At 43.6% G+C, this 12647-nt stretch overlaps 1 pseudogene; it reads right to left on the bottom strand.

Annotated features, from left to right (window-relative positions):
- Nucleotides 1-1487: 1487 nt before the first annotated feature.
- LOC111971961 (insulin-like growth factor-binding protein 2-B) overlaps nt 1488-12647 on the bottom strand; it is a 39586-nt pseudogene continuing 28426 nt past the window's right edge.

Here is a 12647-nt window from a genome sequence, read left to right as displayed (position 1 = left end):
GACTGTTCCCAGCATGTGCCCTTACACGTACTATGTCTAAGAAAGTTGCAAGTAGTGTTGAGGAGAATGGCAGTGATCCCACCATGGTCGATCTGTCCGAGACGTTTATGGGTGATTCTGATTTTGCTAAACCACCTGAGTTTACCTCTCCTTTGAAAACCCCAAAGGTGAGAGAGTTTGTAGGACCACTGAAGGAAGAAAAGGTACCTACATGCGATACTTCYATGTCTAGGAAGCATTTAATTGCTGAACAGAGTAAAATAAAGTCCCTCTCCCCTCTTTTTGCTGAGATACATCCAGAGGAGAAGTTTGATGAAGTTCATGTGGGTTACTTTGACAGAGATGGTGGTCTAATGGGCAGGATGATTGGCCCAGTGTGTCTCAAGTTGTCATTCCAGTTGCGCTTCGACAAGAGATACTGAGGTTGGCTCACAATGGTAGTATGGCCATCTTGGGCTCAACAAGACGTATGAATGTATTTTGCGTAATTTCTTCTGTCCTGATCTGAAACAGGATGTTGTGGTTTACTGTAAATCATGTGGCGTTTCCCAGATTATGGGTACACCGAACCAAGCTGTACCGGTTGCACATTTGCAGTCTGTTCCTGCTTTTCACAAACCTTTCAGCAGGGTTCTGGTGGATTATGTTGGTCCTTTGCCCAAAGCAAAGAGGGGTAAACAGTTTCTCTTGACCAGCATGTGCGCTGCCACTCGTTTCCCTGAGGCCATTCCACTGAGGAAAATCACGAGAGGAAAGTTACTACGAATATTGCAAGAGTTTCCCCTTGAAATCAGACATGTCCATGGTAAGGACAACTTGATTGCTGATTGACTTTCAATGGTGGGCAGTCAATAGGTTGTGTTTTGTGTTTGGTCGGTGTGTAGCCCGGGCTCACAATTTGTTTTGACTAAACGTTTTGCTGTGTTGGAGATCAGTATTGTTTTGGTTGCACTCGTTCCATAGGGATGAGAGTTTTAGAAACCTATATTATTTTACCCCCATTTCTCAAAAATTATGAGATTTAGGCAATTACAGTGCATTCGGGAAGGATTCAGACCTCTTGACTTTTTCCACATTTTGTTACGTTACAGCCTCATTCTAAAATTGATTAAATTGTGTTTTTCCCCCTCATCAATCTARACACAATACACCATAATGACAAAGCAAAAACAGGTTGTAAGAATTTTTTGGAAGTGTATCAAAAATAACAAACTGAAATATCACATTTACATAAGCATTCAGACCCTTTACTCAGTACTTTGTTATTAAAGCACCTTTGTCGAGTTTATCTTTTTTTTTTGCATCTTAGTGGGCAAATTTCAGTGGACACTCCCATGAGTGTCTTCCAGAACCCCTCCTAGAACCACACCTGTTTTGTTTTGGTTGTTAGTGACTCTTTGTTAGCTCCGCCTTCTGTTTGAGTGACATTTTTGGTTTTCTTGACAGGGAACATAACAGCTACATTGAAAGAACCCCATGCACATAGGTTAGTCAATTTGGACCAATCCACTGCGGGGGGGGGGGGGGTGAGTGAAGGTGCTGTTATATCTTCTGCACCTGCAGGACACAGTGGACTGTGTTCCAGTCTCCATCTCCTGCTCCTCCACCATACTGCTGCAGTTCGGGTCCCCGCACCTTGGTGGGACTGGGCGATCTGGACACCCGTGAAGGGGTAACGCCACCAGCATCGCCCGCTGACCTGGGTGGAACATGTGGCACTAGGACACAAAGGGGAGAAATGAGAGAGGAAAAGGGTCGGAGGACGATGGTTTGATGGGGAGAGGGTGGAGGGTTAATGGGCCCTGGATCCAAGTTTCAGGACTGGGGCGGTTTTCAGGGGCGGGGTCGGGGGCCGGGACTGCCCTGTCCGCGAAAGAAGCGACCATCGAGGTTTTGCTTATATCTTGTTAATGGTGGTCGGTTTGGAGATCGGTATGAATGGTGTGTAGCGCTGGTGTATGGTGCTGGGACTGGGTGTTATGGTGGTGGATGAGGGGTGTTATGGAGTGGGGCACCCTTGCGGTAGGTGTTGCCTGACCGTGCCACTTCTCTCTGCTTTCCATTCAATTCAATTCAAAGGGCTTTATTGGCATGGGAAACATACGGGTATGTTCGCTCTTTCCTCTTGCACAGGGTTTCATGGGAGCACACAGCCGTGGGAGATGAAAAATGATGCATTGTGTGTTTCACCACACAGTTTAAGAAAAACATGACGCCTCCCCCACCGAGTAACACACAACAGGGTGCTGATTGGAAAAACTGTTGAAAGACAAAAGTAGTTAAAAATGGATCAGCCGTAGGTGTAGTTTTCAAATTCAGCCAATATGTAAAAACACAACTGCCATCAGTATAAAGTGCGAGTACTGGCAAACCACTTGCTATTCTGAAAAAAGCCTCTATCAATACATACAACTATCTGTATATAAAAACAAAAAAAATAATATAATTTCTAGATTAAAAGAAAGTGATAATCAAAATCATTACTTTTGTAGGCTAGCAATAAAAATGCGGGACAACTAAAATAATAATTACAGCGACTTATTATCACGCATATTTCATGAGAGGCATAACTTATATATGATAAGGTATAAAACTCTTAATAATGTGATGAAAAATACTACATACAAAATTACAAACATTAATATGTTGCTGAATTACTTAGATATACTAATTGTAATACTTATGATAATAATTCTAAATTAATATATATTATTCAATGACATCATTATTTAAAAAATGTCATAAATACTTTTAAATCATTTACTATAATATTGTAACCTAAATGAATATTATAATTATTACTAAGTACATATCATTAGTGTTATCATCCATTATCCAATAGCTTCCACGCTCAACAATGTTATTTATCTTTGCAAATACATAACTATTTAATTACTGCACTCATTATCATCAATTATCCCCTCCAAGTATGATTCCCTCGGCAGCTTAAAGGAAAGTAGCTACCAAAATCAATACAAATTTGCAAGCGGTTAATCATCGTTCTATTCTCTCAGTCTGGGTGCCTTGACCATTTGATCCTGTCTCAGGTTCCTTTCTGCTCCAGTATACGTAGTGCATGAATTGGGCCAGTAATTCGGGCCAACCTCCAAACTTTGAGGAAATATTCGTTCTAAAATATCAACCCTTGGCTATAGTCAAATTAAAAACGATTGCTGGCACTTAAAAAAAATGTTGGGGCAATTTTTTCTTATCCACTAAAAGCACTGAATATTACCATAGAAATGAACATGAAAACCACTATGGAAATTGTTTTGGAATATTGTGGGGATATATTGGGGGAATGTTTTGGGGATTATATGGGGATGTTTTGGGAATATTGTGGATATATTGGCGATGTTTTGGGAAGATTTTGGGAGATGATGGAATATTTTTGGAGCGAAATATGTGGAGACCATATGGTTGATGTTTTGGATATATGGGATGTTTTGGGAATATTGTGGGGATATATGGGATGTTTTGGGAATATTGTGGGATATATGGGGATGTGTTTGAATATTGTGTGATAGTATTGGCGATGTTTTGGGAAGATTTTGGGATATATGGAATCTTTTGGATATTGTGGGGACATATGGGGATGGTTTGTGGGAATTATTGTGGAGATATATGGGATGTTTTGTGGCGAAATTGTGGAGATATTATGGGATTGTTGGGAATAATTGTGGGATGTTTTCGGGAATTATTATGGGAATAATATGGGGGATGTTTTTGGAATTTTTGGGGATATATGGGGATGTTTTGGGAATATGTGGGGACATTGGAATGTTTTTGGGAATGATTATGGCGATTATTGGGATGTTGTTGGGAAAGATTTGGGGATATATGGAATATTTTGGGGAATATTTGTGGAGACATATGGGGATGTTCTTGCGGGATAGTATGGGGATGTTTTGGGAATATTGGTGGGGGATATATGGTGGGATGTTTTGGGAATATGTGGGGATATATGGGATGTTTTGGAATATGTCGGGGATATATTGGGATGTTTTGGAAGAATTTTAGGGGATATATTGGGGATGTTTGGGGAATACTTGTGGGGATATATGGTGATGTTTTGGGAATATTGTGGGGAAAATATGGGGAGTTTGGGAATATTTGTGGGATATATGGGAATCGTTTGGGAATATTGTGAGACATATTATGGGGTATGTTTGGAATATTAAGTGTGGCATGGAGTATAATTGGTTGGATCGTTTTTGGTAGGGGATGGGGATATTGTGGGAATATTTGTCCAGAGAATATTTGATGGAGAAATGTTTTGGGAATATTGTGGAGATATATGGGGGATCTTTTGGAATATTGTGGATATGATATGGGATGTTTAAGGGAATATCTGTGGCGGGATGTTTTGGGGAAATTATTGATGGGGCATGTATTATTGGTGGAGTGTTTTTTGGAATATTTTGTGTTATGTTTTGGGAGTAGCTTATTGTGGGACATGATGTGTAATGTTTTGGGGTTTAATGGTGTGAAGGGTGTTTATGGTGGGGACCCTGGTAAGGCGGGAATTATTGATTGGCGGATTGATATTGGCGATGTTTTGGGTAATTATTGGGCGCAATATATTGGTTCTCAGTCTCTTTTGCTCGTATCATATTGTTGGGCGCGATTATATTGGAATATTTTTCGCGGGGAATATGTTGTGATGACATTATGGGATGTTCATGATGAGTTGGGATGGTTCATGTGAGACAAGTTTTAGGGGTTATCCATGCGCTGCGTATTTTGTGTTCTTGTTGGGAATATTGTGGGAGATATATGGGGATTGTTTTGGGAATATTGTGGGATGTTTGGGAATATTATGGGGATATCACTCGCGCCGAGATGTACTCTTTAGGGCCAAGGTGGAATGATCTATTTCGGAATACTCGATGGTGGAGTGGTTTGGATAGAGATAATTGTAAAAGGGGACTATATAAGTGGAATGTTTTGTGGGACAATACTTCATAGCGATGATATTTAAGAATAGACGGAGTGCTCGTGCCTCCCCCCGGGCCACACCATTGTGATGGGAACTACCTACCCCATGGGCGATGTTGTTGGGTAAGCTGATTTATGGAGGATATATAAGGATGAATTGGTTGGAGACAATAGATCCTACCCGCTCTAGGAAGTTAATATTTGGATACTCAGCCAGCGCGGTTACGCGGTCTGTGCAAGGTTTGTGCATTCCCAAACAACTGTCTGCAGCCCTCAGGGCCACTTGAACAAACACACGCCCTGTACCACTACCCAACAGGCCCTGGGCCCACTCTGCCCACAAAGTCGTGCGCGCAGAGGATTCGCGCATAAGACTGGAATGTAGATCTGAATGGCGCTGTCGAAAGTTGAATGACCGAGTTGTCTATCGGATAGTCTGATGATGAGAGATAAAAGACCTGCATAGCGAGGGGAATAGAGAACCAAGTTGGCCACCAGGGTACCTGCTGTGTACTGGGATTATTAGAGTGATGTGATGAATACACAGTGCGGAGGTATGTGATTTTTCAGTTGAATCCAAACTAGACTGAAGTTAAATAATTATAAATCCGGGGAACCTTGCACGAGAAATATTTCTAACGGTTTGATATGAGGGAAGGAGGAAAGGCTTTGGCGACAACTCAGTGGTATTTAAGCTAACTTTTTACTGGTACCATCTTAAACTTGCGCTGTAATAAACAAGCGGAGGCGAATCTAATGCTATATATAGAGGCAAGTGGATGTATGTATCATTTCTAATTGAAAGATAGTCCTATATGCGAGCTCAGCTTAGAAAAATATTACCTAAAACATATATAGAACATAAGTGTTCAACTCGAGATTATCAAAAGTAATGTATGATACTAAAAGTATATTAAATAAGAATAAAAAACATAATAAAATGATATACACGTTGCAAAAAGATTTTGTAGATAATTTTTAGTTTTGACAACTATGTTAGATCTTGTTTATGACATTGATTAGCTTGTTCCTCAAGATATTCTTTTTGATCATGCAACCCCTGATTGAACAGATGGTAGCCTAACAGTAGCGATCAAAAACAGGACGGACCTGCTCCATCAAACTTGCAGTCAGGGCGCGTCTGTTATCGTTGGCTGCGAGTCGTTCGAGGTGATGTAGTGCGTGCACTGACGGCAGCAAAGTTGTGGATAGAAGGGGAGAGCGGCAGTAAGAGGTGGGACGGTGAGAGCTGAGGCGGAGAGGATGCTGACCGCACGAACGGCGAGTAGATGGAGGCTAGCGGTGCCGGAAGAGCGGGATAGAGATAGGCAGAATGACGTTGTTATCTTTTAACTTCCTCAATGCTTCTGCGTTGATCAATAGCCGGAATCATCCGTTGATGCCGAGCGACATCTGGGAGGTATCGGAGGTTCATTCGAGCGGGACCGGCGGAAAACGGCAGTACCGTGGTATGTGGCTCCCAGTCCAGGATGCCGATGCGGAATATGATAATTATGATCCCAGGAATTACTAGCGAAGTGGTTGATCTGACCGAGTGTCAGGGTGATTAAACCTGTGCTCCAATAATAGGGTACATAAAAACTATCGCCTGCAGCAGTAGCAGGACAAACAACACTAATCGATAGAGATATGTATAAGAGTTACATATGGGTATCTTACAATTGGTCAACTGTGTACAAATTAATGAGCTCCGAACGTAAAATTGTTACACATTCAAACACCTTACTTTAAGGTCCTGCAGATCCTTCCAGTCCGCAGAAATTGAATGTTGGTCGGGTGTACAACAGTATGGCCAGTCCTTGCTGGTCAGCATTGAATGAACTCATTAATAAGTTAGCAAAGAAAATATTTCAATGTGCACTCAGGTTTGAACGGGTTGATCCGGTAGTAAGTGCCAGGCGGCCTCTCCGGTTTTGAGTACAAGAACTGGAAACGCTGCTGGGTTTTTTCCACACTCCAACAGTTTCCTCGTGTGTATCAGGAATGGTTCCACCACCGCAAAGGGGTACATGCCAGCCAACTTGCAGCAAAACTTTTTGGAAGCAGGGGGAGTTCAACATGGCCAGCATCCCTGTGGAACGCTTTGACACCTAGTAGAGGTCCATTCCCGGATGAATTTGAGCATTGTGTCTTGAGGGGCAAAAGGGGGGTGCACGCTATCAATATTAGGAAGCGGTGGTTCCTGAAGTTGTACACTCGAGTGCTAGTATCTGTAAAAGGCATGTGTGATATCTTATTTGGAAAGTGTCACAAAATTCTTGTCCATGTTGGCAATGTACTCTACAAAAATAGCAAGGATTTCTTCCCCTGTAAGTATACAGCTGAACAAAAAAGTATTAAACGCAACGTTGAAAAAGTGTTGGCTCCCATGTTGTCAGTGAGAGTGAAATAACAATGTTCCATAGGCACAAGTGATTTTAATTTCTCCAAATTGTATTGTGGCCAAAAGTTTGTTTTTCCATCGCGCTAATTGAGTGAGCATTGTTGGCCCGTGGGCAAAAAATTTGGGCCCGTGGAGGAATTATATTGGCCCGCAGAGACGAGATTACCAAATTTAACTGATCTAGAGCTGGCCCGCCCGGTATGTATACAGCGCATTCAGCCGCAAGTACTGACGAATCCCATAATGGCGTGCTGCTGTTGTTTTCGCGGCGCCGAAGTCAGGAACCAGACCCAGAAACGCCCTCTCGGCTCTGATGGACGGAGTAGTCATAGCAGACATAGACGCGTTACAACTGTAAGCGCGCTATTCCCTTCCCAGAAGAGATTGGCGGTGTTAAAAGAAAGCAGAAGAACAGGAGACGTTTCTGGATCAAGTGGTGAGCAGAATATCTTATTACATATGGTAAAAGACAACACGTTTGTATCTGTGTTTGTTGGACGCAACGTGAAGAGGCTGTAAGATAAAGGAGTAACAACATTATACGACACTTATGAAGACGATAACACCGATGACAAATACTAAGGAGCCTGGACATGCGACTCAGAAGGAGCCAGAGAAGGTAGAGGAGATGGAAAGAAGTTTGGATTTTCACAACAAATGATGTTCAAAAAAGCCCACATCACAAGTTGAGGGCTGCTGTAAAGGCTAGTTATTATAGTGCAGCAGAGATCGCCAAAATCAGCCGTCCCTTTAATGAGGGAGAGTTCGGAAAAAAGTGCCTGATGAAAGTTTGGACCGCTATTATGCCAGAGAAAAAAGCAAGCATTTTCAAACGTGAGCCTGAGCAGGAACACAGTAGCTGATCGCACATGTATCTTGCCACCAATCTGTATGACCAGCTGATGGAAAAGGGAAGAAGGATTATCGTTGCGTGTCTCCGCTCGATGTGGATTCGAGAGCTGCGATCGCAGTCATGGTAAAAGTTATTTGGATTTGTGGAAAATTCAGAAGCTGCAAAGTGGTGAGAAAAAGAGGCATACGATTTTTATTTTTTATTATTTATTTAATAATGAATGGCCATTGATGTGTGTTTTTCATTTGAAATTCGATTTTGCATGTCTCCACTATTTAAATTATATATTGTGTATGTAATAAGCGATGGCTTGTTCCATATTCAATGTTAAAGCAAAACTTGTTTGGGTCCATATTAAAAGGTTCATTTGTCAATGTTTTGGCTCCGCGGACTTTGTTCAGGTTTTTAGCATTTTGGCCCACTGGGTATTTAGTTTGACACCCCTGGGGTCTGGAAAATGTTGCAGTTTTTGGCCACACAACACAATAGCCACAGATGTCTAACAGTTTTGAGGGAGACCTGCCAATTGTCCACCAGAGTTGTATGCCAGATAATTTAAATAACGTTCATTTCTTCTACCATAAGGCCACCTACAATGGGGTTGTTTAGAGAATTTGCAGTAGGGTCCAACCTGCGGGATCGTCTGAGACCAGAAACAAGCATGATGAAACTGAGAGGGTATTTCTGTCTGTTATTTTAAAGCCCTTTTTTGGAGGAATAAACTAATTTGCTGATTGGCTGGGCCTGGCCCCTTGCCCAGGGTCAAATTCAAATCAAATCAAAGATCAAATGCAAATCAAAACAAATCAAATTATTATTAGTCAACATAACACATGGTTAGGCAGATGTTAATGCGAGGTATGTAGCGAAAATGCTTGTGTTCTAGTTCCGACAATGCAGTAATTAACCAACAAGTAATCATAACCTAAAACAATTCCCACACCTACTACCTTATACACACACACAAGTGTAAAGGGATAAAGAATAGTACATAAAGATATATGAATGAAGTGGTGCGTACAGAACGCGAATGGCAAGATGCAGTAGTGCGTATTAGAGTACGTATATTTCATATGAGATGAGATACTGTAGGTATGTAACATAAAGTGCATAGTTTTAAGTGGCTAGTGGTACATGTATGCTACATTAAAGCATGCGCAAGATGTTTTTTACAGTAAGATGATTAGCAGTAGCAGTAATTATACATATGAGATGGTAATTGTAGGGTATGTAAACATTATATTAAGCTGGCATTGTTTAAATGGCTAGTGGTACATTCTTTACATAATTTCCATCAATTCCCATTTTTAACAGTAGGCTGGAGTTGATCAGTATGTTGGCAGCGGCGCTAAATGTTAGTGGTGGCTATGGGTTTACAGTCGTGATTGGCCTTGAGATAGAAGCTGTTTTTTCAGTCTCTCGGTCCCTGCTTTGATGCACCATGCTACTGACCTCGCCATTCTGGATGATAGCGGGGGTTTGAACAGGCAGTGGCTTGGGTGGTTGTTGTCGTTGATGATCTTGTATGCCTTCCTGTGACATCGGTGGTGGTGTAAGTGCCTGAAGGGCAGGTAGTTTGCCCCCGGTGATGCGTTCTGCAGACCTCACTACCTCTGGAGAGCCTTACGGTTGTGGGCGGAGCAGTTGCCGTACCAGCCGGTGATACAGCCCGACAGGATGCTCTCGATTTGTGCATGCTGTAGAAGTTTGTGAGTGCTTTTGGTGACAAGGCCGAACTTTCTTCAGCCTCCTTGAGGTTGAAGAGGCGCTGCTGCGCCTTCTTCACAACGCTGTCTGTGTGGGTGGACCATATTCAGTTTGTCCGTGAGGTGTACACCGAGGAACTTAAAACTTTCCACCTTCTCCACTACTGACCCGTCGATGTGGATAGGGGGGTTGCTCCACATCTGCTGTTTCCTAAGTCCACAAGCACTCTTTGTTTTGTTGACGTTGAGTTGTGAGGTATATTTTCCTGACACCACACTCCGAGGGCCCTCAACCTCCTCCCCTGTAGGCCGTCTCGTCGCTTTGTTGGTAATTCAAGCCTACACTGTTAGTGTCATCCGCAAACTTGATGATTGAGTTGGAGGCGTGCATGGCCACTGCAGTCGTGGAGTGAACAGCGGGAGTACAGGAGAGGGCTCAGAACGCACCTTGTGGTGGCCCCAGTGTTGAGGATCAGCGGGGTGGAGACTGTTGTTACCCTACCCTCCACCACCTGGGGGCGGCCCCGTCAGGAATCCAGGACCCAGGTTTAGCACAGGCGGCGGTTCGAGACCCAGGCGCTCGAGCTTCGATGACGGAGTTGGAGGGTACGTATGGTTGTTAATGCTTTGAGCTTGTTAAATCGAAATGAACAGCTTCTCACATGGTATTCCTCTTGTCCAGATGGTGATTAGGGCAGTGTGCAGTGTGGTTTGCGAATTCTCGTCTGTGGACCTATTTGGGTCGGGTAAGCAAAATTGGAGTGGGTCTAGGGTGTCGGTAGGTGGAGGTGATATGGTCCTTGACTAGTCTCTCAAAGCACTTCATGATGACGAATGAGTGCTACGGCGTGGCGGTTAGTGTTGTAGCCTCAGTTACCTTAGCTTTCTTGGGAACAGGAACAATGGATGGCCCTCTTGAAAGCATGGTGGGTGGGAACAGCAGGACTGGGGATAAGGATTTGACTGAATATGTCCTGTAAACACCCCAGCACAGCTGGTCTGCGCATGCTCCTGAGGACGCGGCTGGGGAATGACCGTCTGGGCCTGCAGCCTTGCGAGGGTTAAAACACGTGTTTAAATGTTTACTCACGCTCGGCGCAGTGAGGAGAGCCGCAGGTTTGGTAGGGGCCGATGTCAGTGTGGCACTGTATTGTCCTCAAAGCGGGCAAAAAAAGTTGTTTAGCTGTTCTGGGAGCAAGACATCCTGGTCCGCGACGGGGCTGGTTTCTTTTTGTAATCCGTGTATTGACTGTAGACCTGCCACATACCTCTTGTGTCTGAAGGCTGTTGAATTGCGACTCGATTTTGTGCTCATGTACTTGGGACTTACCTGTTTGATTGCCTTGTCGGAGAGAATAGCCTACACTGTTTTATTCGGTTCATTGCCTTCCGGTCACCTTGCCCTGGTTAAAAGCAGTGCTTTCGCGCTTCAGTTCACGCGCAATTGCTCGCCGTCAATCCACGGTTTCGGTTTGGGAATGTTTTATCGTTGCTGTGAGTACGACATCGTCAATGCACTTCCTAATGGAAACTCGCTCACCGAATCAGCATATTCTGAATCAATTATTGTTTGGTTGGGACGCAATGCGGCAACATTTATTCCAAATCCGCGTGATCGAAACCAGTTCTTGAAGCGTGGATTCAGACTTGGTCGGACCAGGCGATTTGAAACGACCTGAGCGCGGGAGCTTTTTGTTTTATGTTTCTGTTTTGTAGGCTGCGAATCACAAAAATGGAGTCGTGTCAGCTTTTCCGAAAGGGGCGGGGGAGGGCCTTATATGCGTCGCGGAATTAGTATAACGAATTGATCTAGGGTTTTTCAGTCCTGGTTAGCACAATCGATATGCTGATAGAATTTAGGGAGTTTTTGTTTTTAGATTAGCCTTGTTAAAAATTCCCCAGCTACGATGAATGCAGCCTCAGGGTGTGTGGTTTCCAGTACAAAAGAGTCAGATAAAGTTCGTCAGGGCCATGATGTTGTGTTGCTTTGGGGGGAATATATTACGGGCTAGTGATTATGATTGAAGAGAATTCCCTTGGTTAGATAAATGCTCGGTCGACATTGATTGTGAGAGTTCTAGATTCAGGGTGAACAGGAATACTTGAGTTCCGTGTGGTTGTTATGGATGATCACACCACGTCTTCGTAATCATGAAGGCATACCCCCCCGCCCCTCTTCTTACCAGGAAAGATGTTTGTTATCTGTCAGGCGGCGATGCAATGAAGAAACCAGCGGCTGCACCGACTCCGTTGCGTTCTCTTGAGTTAGCCATGTTTCCGTGAAGCAGAGCACGTTGCATCCCTGATGTCTCTCCTGGAATGCTACCCGTTTGCTCGGATTTTCATCAAACCTTTATCTGTCAAGAGACTGGACATTGACGCGAGTAGTATGCTAGGGATGGAGCGCGCATGTGCCCGTTCTCCGAAGCCTGAAACACGAGGACCGCCTCGTTTGCCCCTTTTACGGCCGTTCCCACAGGGTCGCCGGCTGGGGATCAGAATCCATTGTATTGGGTGGGAAGCAAAACACTGGGATCGTTTCGCGAAAGTCATATGTCCCTGGTGAAGGAACGATGATGCAGTTGGACGTTAATCGTATAGTCAGTAGTTCCTCCCGACCTGTATGTAATGAAACCTAAGATTACCTGGGGAAGCGGATCAGTGTACCGATTAAGAAATAACACATAAAAAAAACAAAATACTGCATATTTTCCAAGGAACGCGAAGCCGAGGCGGCCATCTCTTT

Source organism: Salvelinus sp. IW2-2015, linkage group LG2 (assembly GCF_002910315.2).
Source record: "Salvelinus sp. IW2-2015 linkage group LG2, ASM291031v2, whole genome shotgun sequence".
NCBI classification, from domain to species: domain Eukaryota; kingdom Metazoa; phylum Chordata; class Actinopteri; order Salmoniformes; family Salmonidae; genus Salvelinus; species Salvelinus sp. IW2-2015.
The sequence above is the reverse complement of the archived record's forward strand: the minus strand, read 5'-3'. Positions and strand labels throughout refer to the sequence as shown.